General features: G+C 38.2%; 1 protein-coding gene and 1 long non-coding RNA gene across 7 annotated transcripts in view; one reads left to right on the top strand and one right to left on the bottom strand.

Annotated features, from left to right (window-relative positions):
* The window catches only part of LOC140469406 (disabled homolog 2-interacting protein-like), a 705,419-nt gene that overhangs the window by 242,561 nt on the left and 449,475 nt on the right, over positions 1–13,383 (top strand). The window lies entirely within an intron of this gene.
* The window catches only part of LOC140469408 (uncharacterized), a 58,375-nt gene that overhangs the window by 1,531 nt on the left and 43,461 nt on the right, over positions 1–13,383 (bottom strand). The window contains exon 3 of one of the 2 annotated variants that reach the window (XR_011956094.1): positions 5,396–5,434. The exons of the other annotated variant lie outside the window; for it this stretch is intronic. This is a non-coding gene — a long non-coding RNA (uncharacterized lncRNA). The remainder of the gene's footprint in view (positions 1–5,395; positions 5,435–13,383) is intronic. 2 annotated transcript variants of the gene reach the window in all.

Below are 13,383 nucleotides of genomic sequence, written 5' to 3'. Positions count from 1 at the left end.
CTTTAAATATACAATGATAGCTTTTTTTTTGTTATTTATATAAATGATTTGGATGGGAGCACAGGAGGTATAGTTATTAAGTTTGCAGATGTCACCAAAATTGGAGATGTTGTGGACAGCGAAGAAGGTTGCCTCAGATTACAATGGGATCTTGATCAGATAGGCCAATGGGCTGAGAAGTGGCAGATGGAGTTTGATTCAGATAAATGTGTGGTGCTGCATTTTTGGAAAGCAAATCTTAGCAGGACTTCTACACTTAATGGTAAGGTCCTTGGGAGTATTGCTGGACAAAGGGACCTTGGAGTGCAGGTTCATAGCTCCTTGAAAGTAGAGTCACAGGTAGATATGGTAGTGAAGAAGGCATTTAGTATGCTTTCCTTTATTCGTCAGAGTATGGAGTACAGGATTTGGGAGATTATGTTGCAGCTGTACAGGACATTGATTAGGCTACTTTTGGAATAATGTGTACAATTCTGGTCTCCTTCCTATCAGAAAGATGTTGTGAAACTTGAAAGGATTCAGAAAAGATTTACAAGTATATTGCCAGGGTTGGAGGATTTGAGCTATTGGGAGAGGTTGAATAGGCTGGGGCTGTTTTCCCTGGAGCGTCAGAGGCTGAGAGGTGAAATTATAGAGGTTTCTAAAATCGTGAGAGCATGGATAGGATAAATAGACAAAGTCTTTTCCCTGGGGTGGGGGAGTCCAGAACTAGAGGGCATAGGTTTAGGGTGAGAGAGGAAAGATATAAAAGAGACCTATGAGGCAACCTTTTCACGCAGAGGGTGGTACGTGTATGGAATGAGCTTCCAGAGGAAGTGGTGGAGGCTAGTATAATTGCAACATTTAAAAGGCATCTGGATGGGTATTTGAATAGAAAGGGTTTGGAAGGCTATGGGCTGGGTGCTGACAGGTGAGACTAGATTGGGTTGGGATCGCTGGTCGGCGAGTTGGACCGAAGTGTCTGTTTCTGTGCTGTACATCTCTATGACTCCATATCCAACATCATAAAATCAGTGTGGATACAGACCATTTGGCTCAACAAGTCCACACTGACCCTCAAAGCGTATCCCACCCAGACCCATTCCCTTATCCTATTACTCTACAATTCCCGTGACTAATGCATTTAGCCTACACGTCACTGAACACTATGGGTAATTTAGCATGGCCAATTCACCAAACTTCACATTTTTGGACTGTGGGAGGAAACCGGAGTACACGGAGGAAACCCACACAGACACAGGGAGAACATGCAAACTCCACACAGACAGTTGCCTGAGGGTGGAATCAAACCCAGGTCTCTGGCGCTGTGAGGCAGCAGTGCTAACCACTGAGTCGCCATACTGCTCATAAAATTCCTTGCCATTTCTGTAATAAGCATGTTGCTTGTTACTTAATGGTGAATCCTTATATATTATGGTGAATCCCTAACCTGCACATCTCTGGACTGTAGGAAGAAACCAGAGCATCCAGAGGAAACGCAAGCAGACATTAGGAGAAGGTACAACCTCAATATCTACTACAATAGTTCCAGGAATGAGGGATTACAGATAAGTGGGTACTGAGAAACTGGGATTGCTCATCTTTAGAGCAGAGAATTCAATAAGTGATTTAATAAAGATCATTAAAATAATGAAGTACTAAGGTGGAGGTAATAAAGAGAATATGTTTCCAAAGGTTAAAGTGTTGATTTAAGGTGACATGGGAAAATTGTTTTTAATGCAGTAAATGGTTTGGATTGGACTGCAGTGCCTGAGGTAGCATGATGGATGCAGGTTTAATAGGAGTTTTCAAAAGGGAATTGGATCAGTACTTGAGAAAAAACAATTTCAGAGATATGGGGAAAGAGAGGTGGAATGGGACCAATTGAGCTATCTTAGAGTCTCTGGTAGGTGCTTTGACATGCTGTATTATCCTTATGATTTAAGTTTATAGATAATATTTTAAATATGTGAAATTTCCAGTTTGGCTTCATTATCAATTGATAAGATGAATTTGTCTCAATTTGATAAATGAACAAGCTAGTTAGCTTGTTAGTTTGGGAACATTGGTATTCAGTTCCTGCTGAGGGAAAGTGCATTATCTGAGATACTACATTTTGGATGAGGGCTATTTAGGTTAATATAAAAGAGCCCAAGGCATTACAAAGCCTGGTATACATCTGGTGCTTTGACCAGTATTTGTTCTTTTAACTATCAGTGAAAACTTGCCTCAATACAAATTATCTCATTGTTTCTAGGAAGCTTGTTGTCTGCAAATAAGATGTATTGAATGATTTTTTTTGGTTTAGCAAATAAAATAGCTGTGTAGCACTTAGAAATATCATAAAGTTGTGTGGAAATTTCAATATAATGTCTATCAAGTACTAGTCAGTCTAAACAACAATTGGATATTTGCTAGTTATTAGTTTTAGATATTGCAGTTTTGAGTATTATTTTAATGTCCAGCATATTGCGAGAAACACAATGATTATACTGTCTTATCTACTAATTCTGAAATTCATTGAGCTGAACGTTGAATTCAGTATTCTGCAGGAACTAACAATTGATGAGTTAACCAACTAATAAAAAGTGTTTTTCTTTATCTTCATGGCTATTTTTAGTTGAAAAGATTCTTGGGAGTGTTGCTGAACAAAGAGATCTTGGATTGCAAGTTCATAGTTCCTTGAAAGTGGAATCTCTGGGAGATAGGATAATGAAGAAGGCATTTAGTATGCTTTCCTTTGTTGATCAGAGCATTGAGTGTAGGAGTTGGGAGGTCATGTTGTGACTGCACAGGACATTGGTCAGGACACCTTTGGACTATCATGTGCATTTCTGGTCTCCCTCCTATCGGAAAGATGTTGTGAAACTTGAAAGGGTTCAGAAAAGTATGTTGCCAAGGTTGGAGGATTTGAGCTATTGAGAAAGGCTGAATAGGCTGGGGCTGTTTTCACTGGAGCGTCAAAGGCTGAGGGATGACCTTAGAGGTTTATAAAATCATGAGTGATAGGGTAAATAGACAAGGTCTTTTCCCTAGGGTGGGGGAGTCTAGAACTAGAGGGCATAGGTTTAGGGTAAGAGGGAAACCAGAGGGGAAAGGGACCACAGGAGCAACTTCACGCAGTGGGTAGTGCATGTATGGAATGAGCTGGCAGAGGAAGTGGTGCAGGCTGGTGCAATTACAACATATTAAAAGGTACCTGAATGTGTATATAAATAGGAAGGGTTTAGAGGGTATGGGCCAAGTGCTGGCAAATGGGACTAGATTTGGTTAGGATAGCTGGTTGGCATTGATGAGTTGGACTGAACAGCCTGCTTCCGTGCTTTACATCTGTGACTCTGACTTATGTAAACATTTAACCTTTTCAATATATTTAGCATGCAAATAATTTGTATCAATTTGGACAATTTTAGAAAAATTGTTTCTGTTTCTGCATATCAAGGTGCTACATAATATTTGTGTTAAACTATTTAACCTCCTTCCTGCAAATTTTCTTGATTTTATGAAATAACATAGATTTTAACTGATGAAAAGTAATTGCTCTTGATTCCATTCCTTATCATTTGCTAGTCAGGGTATTCAACAGGCCTTTCATCTTTGATACATGTTGATAATTTGATGAAAATATAATGTCAATTTCCGAATGTACCTTTTTAATGCAATTGGCATTCTTCACCTATTTTGGAATTCCAGGCTATTGAAATATTGATACTGATTTGAACTACATTCACTCTACAATCAGTGTTCTGCCATTTGTGCCAAATCAGTTCATTGAAACTGATCAGGTTGGTTTTGGAGTCAATGTTGATGGAAGGGGAACCCTGTCTTGCTTCAAATTTCTATTAGGTTTATTTCATGTGAAACCTGTTTTGGAGTTAATCTGAAATTAAATCATTTAGCTTTTTTCTGAAATTAATTATTTCCACTGAGAAATCTAAAAAAGAAATGAGAGTTTTAAAACCGATCTGTTGCTAAGTTAGGAACCAATATAAATCAGTTAAAGAGATGGGTGAGCAAGGCCTGGTGCTTGTTAAGTAATGGAAAACACAGACTTAATGATCACAAGCTTGCTGAAGGTAGAATTTAAGACACAAGCCAGGTGTGGATTAGAATAATCAAGTTTAGAGGTAAGGGATTCATGGATGATGGCTGCATCATTTTGGCCATGACATAAGTGGAGATGGATAAATGAGGTTTTAATAATGTGGATTTGTGTTGGAACAATAGTCTCACCTCTGGCCAATACCAACATTTTTGAACTGTCTGATTACCAAGGAGAGAGATGGAGTTTGTGGCAAGATACTGGAATCTTTGGGGACTGATGATAACAACTTGTGACTCTCCATTATTGGAGAACATTTCTGCTTATATAGTACATATGTTGAACAAATATCAGACAATTGGAGGTGGAGGAGAGGTCAAGAGAGATTTGGGATGCAGAGCTGTACTTGTGGAGGCTAACATTGTGGGGCCACCTTTTGTAATTAGGGAAACTCGATGAACATTTAAGAATGGCAGTTGGGACCAAAATATGCAGGTCCTATCCTTATTTCCAACAGATCCCATTTTCAGAAGTAGAGGAAACTGCAATATGTGTAACCCTCACAAAAAGGAAACCTGAACTCTGCAGGGCTATTTTGAATTTGGTGCAACCAAACATAATTCTCACTGCCACAAGGGATTTGATCTGCAGATACAAATCGAGAAGACCACACTGCTTGTGAAGGAAACATGTTTGTAGAATTATCAAGTAGGAAATTGGAAAATCCACAGGTGTTCACAAATTTAAATAATTAGAATTGACAGAAATCTGTGAAAGCAGTTATAACAGCTGTTTGTTGACATTGCCCTAACATTATGTCATAATTAAAATTTTGGTACTTTCCACAACCTATCATTATCTCAACAGGGGTCCTAGATTCACAGCTCGATGGACAATTGGAAGAAGTTATTAACAGATTAGCTATATGGTGTAGGATTATGAATATAAATGTGTTTGTTCTTTGACAGATTAAGTATGAGTGGATTTAATTTTTTTCAATATGTTTCCCGGTGGAATTTTTATGTTTGATTGGTAATGGCTGTAATAGATTTTTGGGCTCGTTGAATTTTACCTCAAAGTGGCTCCTGAGATCTCCCTATTGTAGATTTTGGGTGAGTTGGCATGTAGAGTGTAAGGAAAGGTTGAGTTGGCATGGGGTATTTGGGGGCAGAGTTGGGATGTGGACATGAAGAATGGGAGAGAATGTGATGGACGATGAGAGCTAACGGTCTTTGTCTCAGTAGTTTCACTAAATACTATGTTCTAGAGAATTGAGGTGAGCTATTTAAGCAGGCTGCCTCAGCACTTAAATGTTGATGGTTGCCTCAGATCTGTTTCTGAAAAAAGGGAATTTTTCCAACTTGCATGACCTGCCTCAGGAGTGAAAATCTGGCCCCAAGATTTCCGAAGGTCCTGAAATGAGAAAATAGTTATGAGAAAATAGATACAAGTGGAGATGTGGGAGGAAGTCTACAAAGCATAATACAATATAACTCAGAAGAGATATACTTTTGCCTCATCTCAGTACAATTCTTAAAATGAAATAAAGGAAGTATTTCATTGTTACTTTGCTAAAATTAGTCAAGTTTAGACTAAATTCCGTGCAATTGTTGGCTAAAACGGAACAGGAAATAAGTTTAGCAGAAGAAAAATTTTGAGTTGTGATCATAACAGAAGAAAATTTCATTACTGCTTTCTATTAGCTTTGCACATAATGTTTTTGTTAAATTTTCCATCCAGAGGAAAACGTTGCTCTTTGTTTGTTGTGCTACATACTTAGGCTTTTAACCACTTGTACAGTAAACCATTCATATAAGAATGATGTGGATTGCATGTGTACTGGGAAAGCATGGATGTTAACACAGGTGAAAAAAAAATATAGTTTCCAACGTGATGTTGAAAATATCCAACCAATTGAAGCTATAGGAAAGGTTTGTAGGGATTTGGGCCAGGAGCAGGCAGGTGGGACTAGTTTAGTTTGAGATTATGTTCAGCGTGGACTGGTTGGACCAAAGGATCTGTTTCTGTGCTGTATGATTGTGTAAGATGATAACTATGGGTTTAGTATAATTTGAGGAGATTTGATTTGAAGTTCAAAAACTTTGAGAGCTTTTAGTTAGGACGTTTATGGAATTTTCTATATCATTTAAAGTGCAACATTCCATATAGTTCTGCAGCAGCTTAGCAATTTAATGACCTAGTTTTAGACAAGTTATATTCATGATTTTGGTGCTAAATTGATTCCCAGAACTTAATCTGTTTTTCTTTGAAGAGATTGAAAGAGAATGTAGTCCAGCTCTTTGATTGCTGAGATTGGACACAAATCTTACAAACATTTGTACAAAGCTTTAAGCAGCTCTAGAATTCTTAGGATATTTTCTTAAGATTCAGTGGTAGCTGTGTTTTTTAAGTTCTTCAAAAGATTGTGTTCGAATAGCAAAATAAGCATAAATGTTGTTATGATCCTAGCAAATTTTATTATCAAAGAGGTCAGATCTCAAATAAGAAACAGGCTTGAAAGATAATATTTTTGAGTTGTTTCAGTTTTCAACAAAGTTGAAAATTTGCTGAAACAGAAGAATGCAATGTTGCAGTTTTGCTTTGCCAATAAAACGTGAATTTACAAACAAAAGAAATTAAGATAAACTGGATCAAATGAAACCAACGACAGATTCAAAGATTTTTAACCATATAGTAAAAGTATTTTCCCATTAATCCCAAAACGCTCCTTCATAAAGCAAAAAGAAACAAAATGGTTTTGGTACAATATCTAAACACATGTCTGGTACAGTACTCGAAGCACCACTGGAACAATACTCATTCCAGAGTCTATGCATCTACTACCTCAGTATTAGACACTTGTGACTTCGCCTTTCAGACTGGAACTGCAGATAGCTCCGTGTAATAGTTCCTGGAGCTAATATATATTTGTATATAAATATGCTCAGCTTTAACTAAACTCTTTAGAGTTTAGTCCCATTTCTGGTCTGGAATCCGCACTAAATTTTGATTCCAAGGAGACCTAGTTCTTCCCTTCTCATGAATACTGATGTGTACAGCCATCTTATTCTAAGGACTTCACAGGACTGTTCCATTTAACGTAATGAAGTGAAAGTCAAAGTTTCCCTTTCTAAGCATTAGGTGCTTTCCTTTAAGCTTGAAATCAAATGTTTTGGGTAAAATTTCTAGTTCTCAAACGTCCAGGAAAATTCAGTCACAGCAATGACCAATTGGAGAAAGGTTGTCCTCTGACACTAAAATGACAGATTATGCGAGGAGCTGCTGCTCCAGTCAAGTGCTGTTTCTTTCTGGAGCTCAAACTGTCAGCATTAAGCATGAGAGAGAAACACAACCTGTGATTGGAGGAGCATTGAAAAAGTTCACTGAGCAAGCTGTGGCAGTTTCTGTTGGTGGAGAAGCAGGAAATACCAGTCTGAGTCTCTTGCTAGAATCATTGACATTGCAGGGGAAAGGGGAAATATTGAACTAGGGCCATTTCTAGTTTGGGAGATGCTGGTCAAGGAACTTGAAAAAAGAGGAAAGGAAGGAAGCTGAAAAGGAGAAATGAGAAGGAGACTTATAGAAGGGAGGAGATAGCGGCTGCAAGAAGATTGGGCCAAGAAAGCTGTAAAAGGGAATGGGGGCAAGGATCATGCCGGAGGGACGGAGGGGGGTTGGAGGGGCAAGGATGCTGCAAAGTGGAGAGCAGTTTTAAATGTGTCAGCAAAAGAATAGTAATTGAAAATGAAAAAGGAGCCCCTGAAAACCCATGAGAAAATCTTAAGAAGAGACCTTGGCATGATGAGAATTTTTCATCCCTCTTAGGAATATAGGAACCAGAGTAGACTGCTCATCTCCTTGACCGATCATGGTTAATCTGATTCCTAACTGCACCAAACCCCCTTTCTTCAACGCCCTTTAATATCCTTGGAAGCACCAAAGATTAGAGGGACCTTGATGTGCATGTCACTCGTCCCTTTAAAAAAAAATCAGCAGAAGTGGATAGAGTGGTTAAGAATGCACATGGAATATTTGCCTTTAATTGCTAAGGGCATAGATTTTAAAGAGCAAGGAGGCTATGCTGAAACTATATAAACGTTGGTTAAGCTGCAGCTAGAGTATTACGTGCAGTTCTGGAATCCAAATTATAGGATATTACTGATAGGTGCAGAGGAAACTAATCCAGATGTTGCCTGGATTGGAGAGTTTTAATAATGAAGTAGAGATTGGACAGACTAAGGGGAGAAGAGGGTGTGATTGAGATGTATAAAATTGAGAGGCACATACAGTGTAGACAGGAAGGAACCTCTTCCTCTCGGTTGCGGGATCAATGGCTAGGGCACATCAAATTAATCATCGAATCCCTACAGTGTGGAAACAGGCCATTCGGCTCAATAAGTCCACACCGACCCTCCGAAGAGCATCCCACCCAGACCCATTCCCCTACCTTATTAGTCGACATTTCCAATGACTAATGCACCTAACTTATACATACCTGAACACAATGGGCAATTTAGCATGTGGGAGGCAACTGGAGCACTTGGAGGAATTCACACAGACACTGGGAGAACATGCAAACTCCACACAGGCAATCGCCCAAGGCTGGAATCCAGCCCAGGTCCTTGGTGCTGTGAGGCATTAGTGCTAACCACTGAGCCACTGTGCCATCCTAAAGATAAGGGGCAGCAGGTTTCGATGGGATATGAGGAAATACCTTTTCACTCAGAAGGTGGTAGAAATCTAGAACTCACTGCCTGTAAAGCTGGTAGAGGCAGAAACTCCTCATTATCTTTGAGGAGGTAACGAGCAAGTTAGACAAAGGAGAATCAGTGGATTTGATTTATTTGGATTTCCAGAAGGCCTTTGACAAGGTGTTGCACAGGAGGTTACTGATTAAGATAAAAGTCGGTGGTCTTGGGACAGGTTACTCGTGTTGGTATAGGATTGGCAGAAGGCAGAGAGTAGGAATAAAGAGATTTTTCAGGATGGTAGCTAGTGACTAGTGGAGTTCCACATGGGCCTGTGTTGGGACCACAACTATTCACATTAAACGTTCATGATTTGAAAGAAGGAATTGCGTGCATTATTGCTAAGTTTGCAGATGACACAAAGATAGGCAGAGGGACCATAGAACCATGGAAATGATACAGATGGAAGAGATCCTTTCAGCCATCTTGTCTATGCCATTCCAAAGACACCCCATGACTTTCTAATCCCATTTTCTTTCACAAGGCTTAAAGCCCTGTAGACAGGTAGTATTGAGAAGTTGGGAAGCTAGGAAAGGACTAAGACAGACTAGGAGAGTGGGAAAGAAGTGGCGGATGGAATACAATGTGGGAAGGTGTGAGGTTATGTACTTCGGTAGGAAGAATAGAGGTGTAGACTATTTTCTAAATGGGAAAAGACTTCTGAAATCTGAAGCAGAAAGGGAGTCCTAGTTCAGGATTCTCTTAAGGTTAACATGTGGGTTCAGTGGCAATTAGCAAGGCAAATGCAATTTTAGCATCAATTACAAGAGGGCTCAAATACAAGATACTGTTGAGGCTCTGATCAGACTATTTTTGGAATATTGTGAGCAGTTTTGAGCCCTGTGTCCAAGGAAGGATGTGCTGGCATTGGAGAGGGTCCAGAGGAGGTTTAGAAGAATGATCCTCAGGATGAAGATCTTGTCATATAAGGAACAGTTGAGGACTCTGGGTCTGTATCTGGGGTTTTGAAGGATGAGGGGCATCTGATTAAAATTTACACAGTACTGAAAGGCCAGGGATAGAGTGGACATGAAGATGTTTCCACCTGCAGGAGAGCTAAGGACCCAAGTGCACAACCTTGGACTGAAGGGATGACCCTTTAGAACTGAGATGAGGAACCATTTTTTCACCTAGTCTGTGCTAATCAGTGGAAACCATTGTTGCAGAGGTCTGAGGGGGGAAAGGCATTGAGTGTATTAGAGATAATTTCTTGACTGGTAAGGAGGTTAAGGGAGAAAACAGAGCAATGGGGTTGAGAAAGATATCAGAAATGATCAAATGGTGGAGCAGACTCAATGGACTGAATGTTGCATCTATAAAACAGGACCAGAACCATATAATATTGAGGCATTTATTATGTTTTTCACGAATATTTTCATCTTAAAAGCTCACCAAGTTTGACTGTAGAATCCTATTGTATGAAAAGCTGAACTAATTGATTTAAGATTCATACAATAAACTCTTATTGTAAAAGTATACGTGGCAGGCTTCCAAAAACTACAGAGCAGTTTTAATTGGTTGCCTCTACAATTTCTAAATAGAATGACATTGAAGAGAGAATCATTAGGGTTTATGCTGATTGACAGACTTACTTCTAGCTACCAAATTAAGATCAATATTTTTCATTGCTTTCAAATTAATAATAGAAAGAAACCATAAGATAATTCTCAGCTTGCTGTTCAAGTATTCAAGGCAATCAATGATAAGATTTTGAAAAAAAATTTAGATTAATCTCAAGTTTTCCCTGCTATGGATGAGTTTTTGCTTTGATTTATTTAAGATAGTTGTCTAAAATCAGTTGATATAAAATTTGTAATTTGTTTATAATGACGTGACCATTTTTCCACTTCGTTCAAAATTATTGGTTTTATTCCCTTTAATGTGGTTATCCTTCTCTTTGGTGACAAAATAACAAGTTATTAATCTGTGACTTTGGTTTTAAATGTTAAGCAATATTGTTAACTATTAAAAGAGCAAACATTCAACTTTCAAGGATCTGCACTAAAAACAAAAGTTGTTTTCAAGATTTAGCAGGTCAGGCAATATCCGTGGCTAGAGAAATAGTCCACTCTTCAGGTTGATGATCCTTCAGATACATCTGATCCGCTGAGTATTTCTGATATGTTCTACACTTATATATTTTTCAGTGGCATGATCCCCAGTTAATGGTAATACGAACCAAGTCAGCTTTCAGAGTGAAGTTTATTTTTTAATTTTGGCTACCATGGTGGTCAGTCACTGAACATACTCATAGGAGCTGCCAATGTTCTTTCAAAAAAACACAAATTTCCTATGCAAACAAAAGAAAAGCTATGTAGGAGACAATTTTAAAATACATAAATGGCAAAAATAAAGATTTAATCCTTTTCCCATTCTTTGCAGTTAACTAATCCCAGTGAATTATCACTGTTGTCTTAATTTTTCAATTTTTTAAAAATTTCGTGCACTACTTAAAATGCTTCAGCTGTCTAAGGAGACTTTTTTTTTCCAATTCTGATGATTTGAAGACTTCTTTCCAGCCTTTGAAGGTCTGGATAAAAGTATCTTACAGCCTGGAGATTCCTACAAACTAAACTATGTGGAGACTTATACAAAGTAGAATACTGCCCTTCTGACTTCGCTTCTTCTGAACTCTATTTGCTCGTTCCCATGGCTGTCTGACTTTGTGTATGTGATTAAAAGTTCAACTTTAACACTTCATCAATTAACTTCCCAGTTAGGTAATTAAGTCACATGTTTTCTTGGTAAAAAAAACTGCAATGCACTGTTCAAAATTACTTTGATAGTTGTTTCGTGAAAGTTGCCTTCATCGAACTGAAAATGAAAATCTATTTTTCTTCCACTTTGAATCCAGTTTCCTAAATAATAACAATATAGTTCAAATTTGCACCGAGTAAAAATTAAATTGATCTAGCTCCTCAATTGAGTTGAAATTGCCAAGCATTCATGATAGCAGCACTACATATTATGACACAGAGGTACTCTTTTACAAGACCACTGCCAGCACTTCCAGAAAACACAAACTTCTGCAGACTGTTTTGTGTTTTAAAATTAATGAACTTTTTTTTAGCCTTTCATTCTTCTACAAAGCAAGCAAACGGGTTCTCAACTCTGCACCTGAATCTTTCCAATCTAATTTTAGCAGCTCCTGCAGCATTGAAACACATTTAATTAAAGTCACAAAAGGCCTCTCTGCGACTGTGATATTGTCTCATTTCAGATGATTTGTCTCTCAGTAGTGTTTTCACCTGTTGCATTTACTGTAGTGTTAGGATGTGGCAGCTAATTGATTTCTTGGTCCTTCTCTAAAGATCACCTTTCTCAAATGATTGCACAACTTTGTGCAATGAATTTGAGCTTGTTAGAACCCTGCTGGTTTTCCATTTATTTTATTCTTTAATCAATTTTGGTTTGGAGTTTTTGGAGTTGTAAAGTGGGAACTATGATCCAAAGAACACTTTTGAACTGTGGGTAACAGTTTGTGTTAAAAAGAAAATTGACCAAACTTTTATTTATTCATGAGGCCATGCCTCAAAGTTAAGTACAGGTTGGTTCCTGATCATAAGTCTCTGCAGATGCTTCATCGTGGGGAAGAGCATTATGTTTAAACTGATAGCAGAAGTTGTCTGTTAATGAGATCAGTACCTGGGAATCGGTTCCAGCAAATCTCAAAAGACCTTATGCATAAGGAGTTAACAGAAGTTAATTGGTAATTGGGACCACGTGGAGGAGTTGATCAATCAGGAAATGGTCTGAGTTTGAATCGAGTTTTGCTGTGTGTTTTCTGTGAAAAAGATATCTGACTGTTGGTGATGAATCGTCAATTTTTCAAAGCTCCTTGTCTGCAGCCCCCTGAGCTCTTGGTGGTTCAGAGAATAGAAAACTAAGTTATATGTGTTACTGCCTTCATCTAACTGAACTGTAAAGGCCACCCCAATCGACGCCTTCAGAAAATTAACTAAGAAACCATCAAGTATGCCTGTGGGACAATGCATTGTGAAGACAATTAAGTAATCTGGCCAGTTCTCTCATTTTCTTTTATTAACTGTTTGCTTGCCTTTTGTATAAATGGGACTGAAAATAAAGGATTTTGTAAAACAGGACAATTACAGATTTCTTGCTATTAAAATGAAAATCTATTTTTCTTGCATTTTGAATCCAAGTTCCTAAATAATAACAGTATAGTTCAAACTTGCATCATGAGTAAAATTTAAATTGATCTGGCTCCTGAATTGAGTTGAAATATTGCTCAATTAAAATTGTTATATTATTAATAAATTGCTAAGACTTTGTTTATGTTACAAACTGGAATTGAGAACTGATTATTCACAGATTCTGGGATTTGGTAATCAAAAATTCTGGTTAGGTACCATTAGGGTCAACTTGGAGGATCTTTGAAGGTTTAAATGTTACTGTGGTCAGGATATAGAGGTAAGAAGGCTGATTTGGTTTGGCTGCCATTCTTTTTTTTTAGATTAGATTAGATTAGATTACTTACAGTGTGGAAACGGGCCCTTCGGCCCAACAAGTCCACACCGCACCCATACCCCTACATTTACCCCTTACCTAACACTAGGGGCAATTTAACTTGGCCAATTCACCTGACCTGCACAT

The sequence above is a fragment of the Chiloscyllium punctatum genome, chromosome 49 (genome assembly GCF_047496795.1).
Source record: "Chiloscyllium punctatum isolate Juve2018m chromosome 49, sChiPun1.3, whole genome shotgun sequence".
Lineage (NCBI taxonomy): Eukaryota > Metazoa > Chordata > Chondrichthyes > Orectolobiformes > Hemiscylliidae > Chiloscyllium > Chiloscyllium punctatum.
Note: the sequence above shows the minus strand (reverse complement) of the source record. Positions and strands in the feature narration are given on the sequence as shown.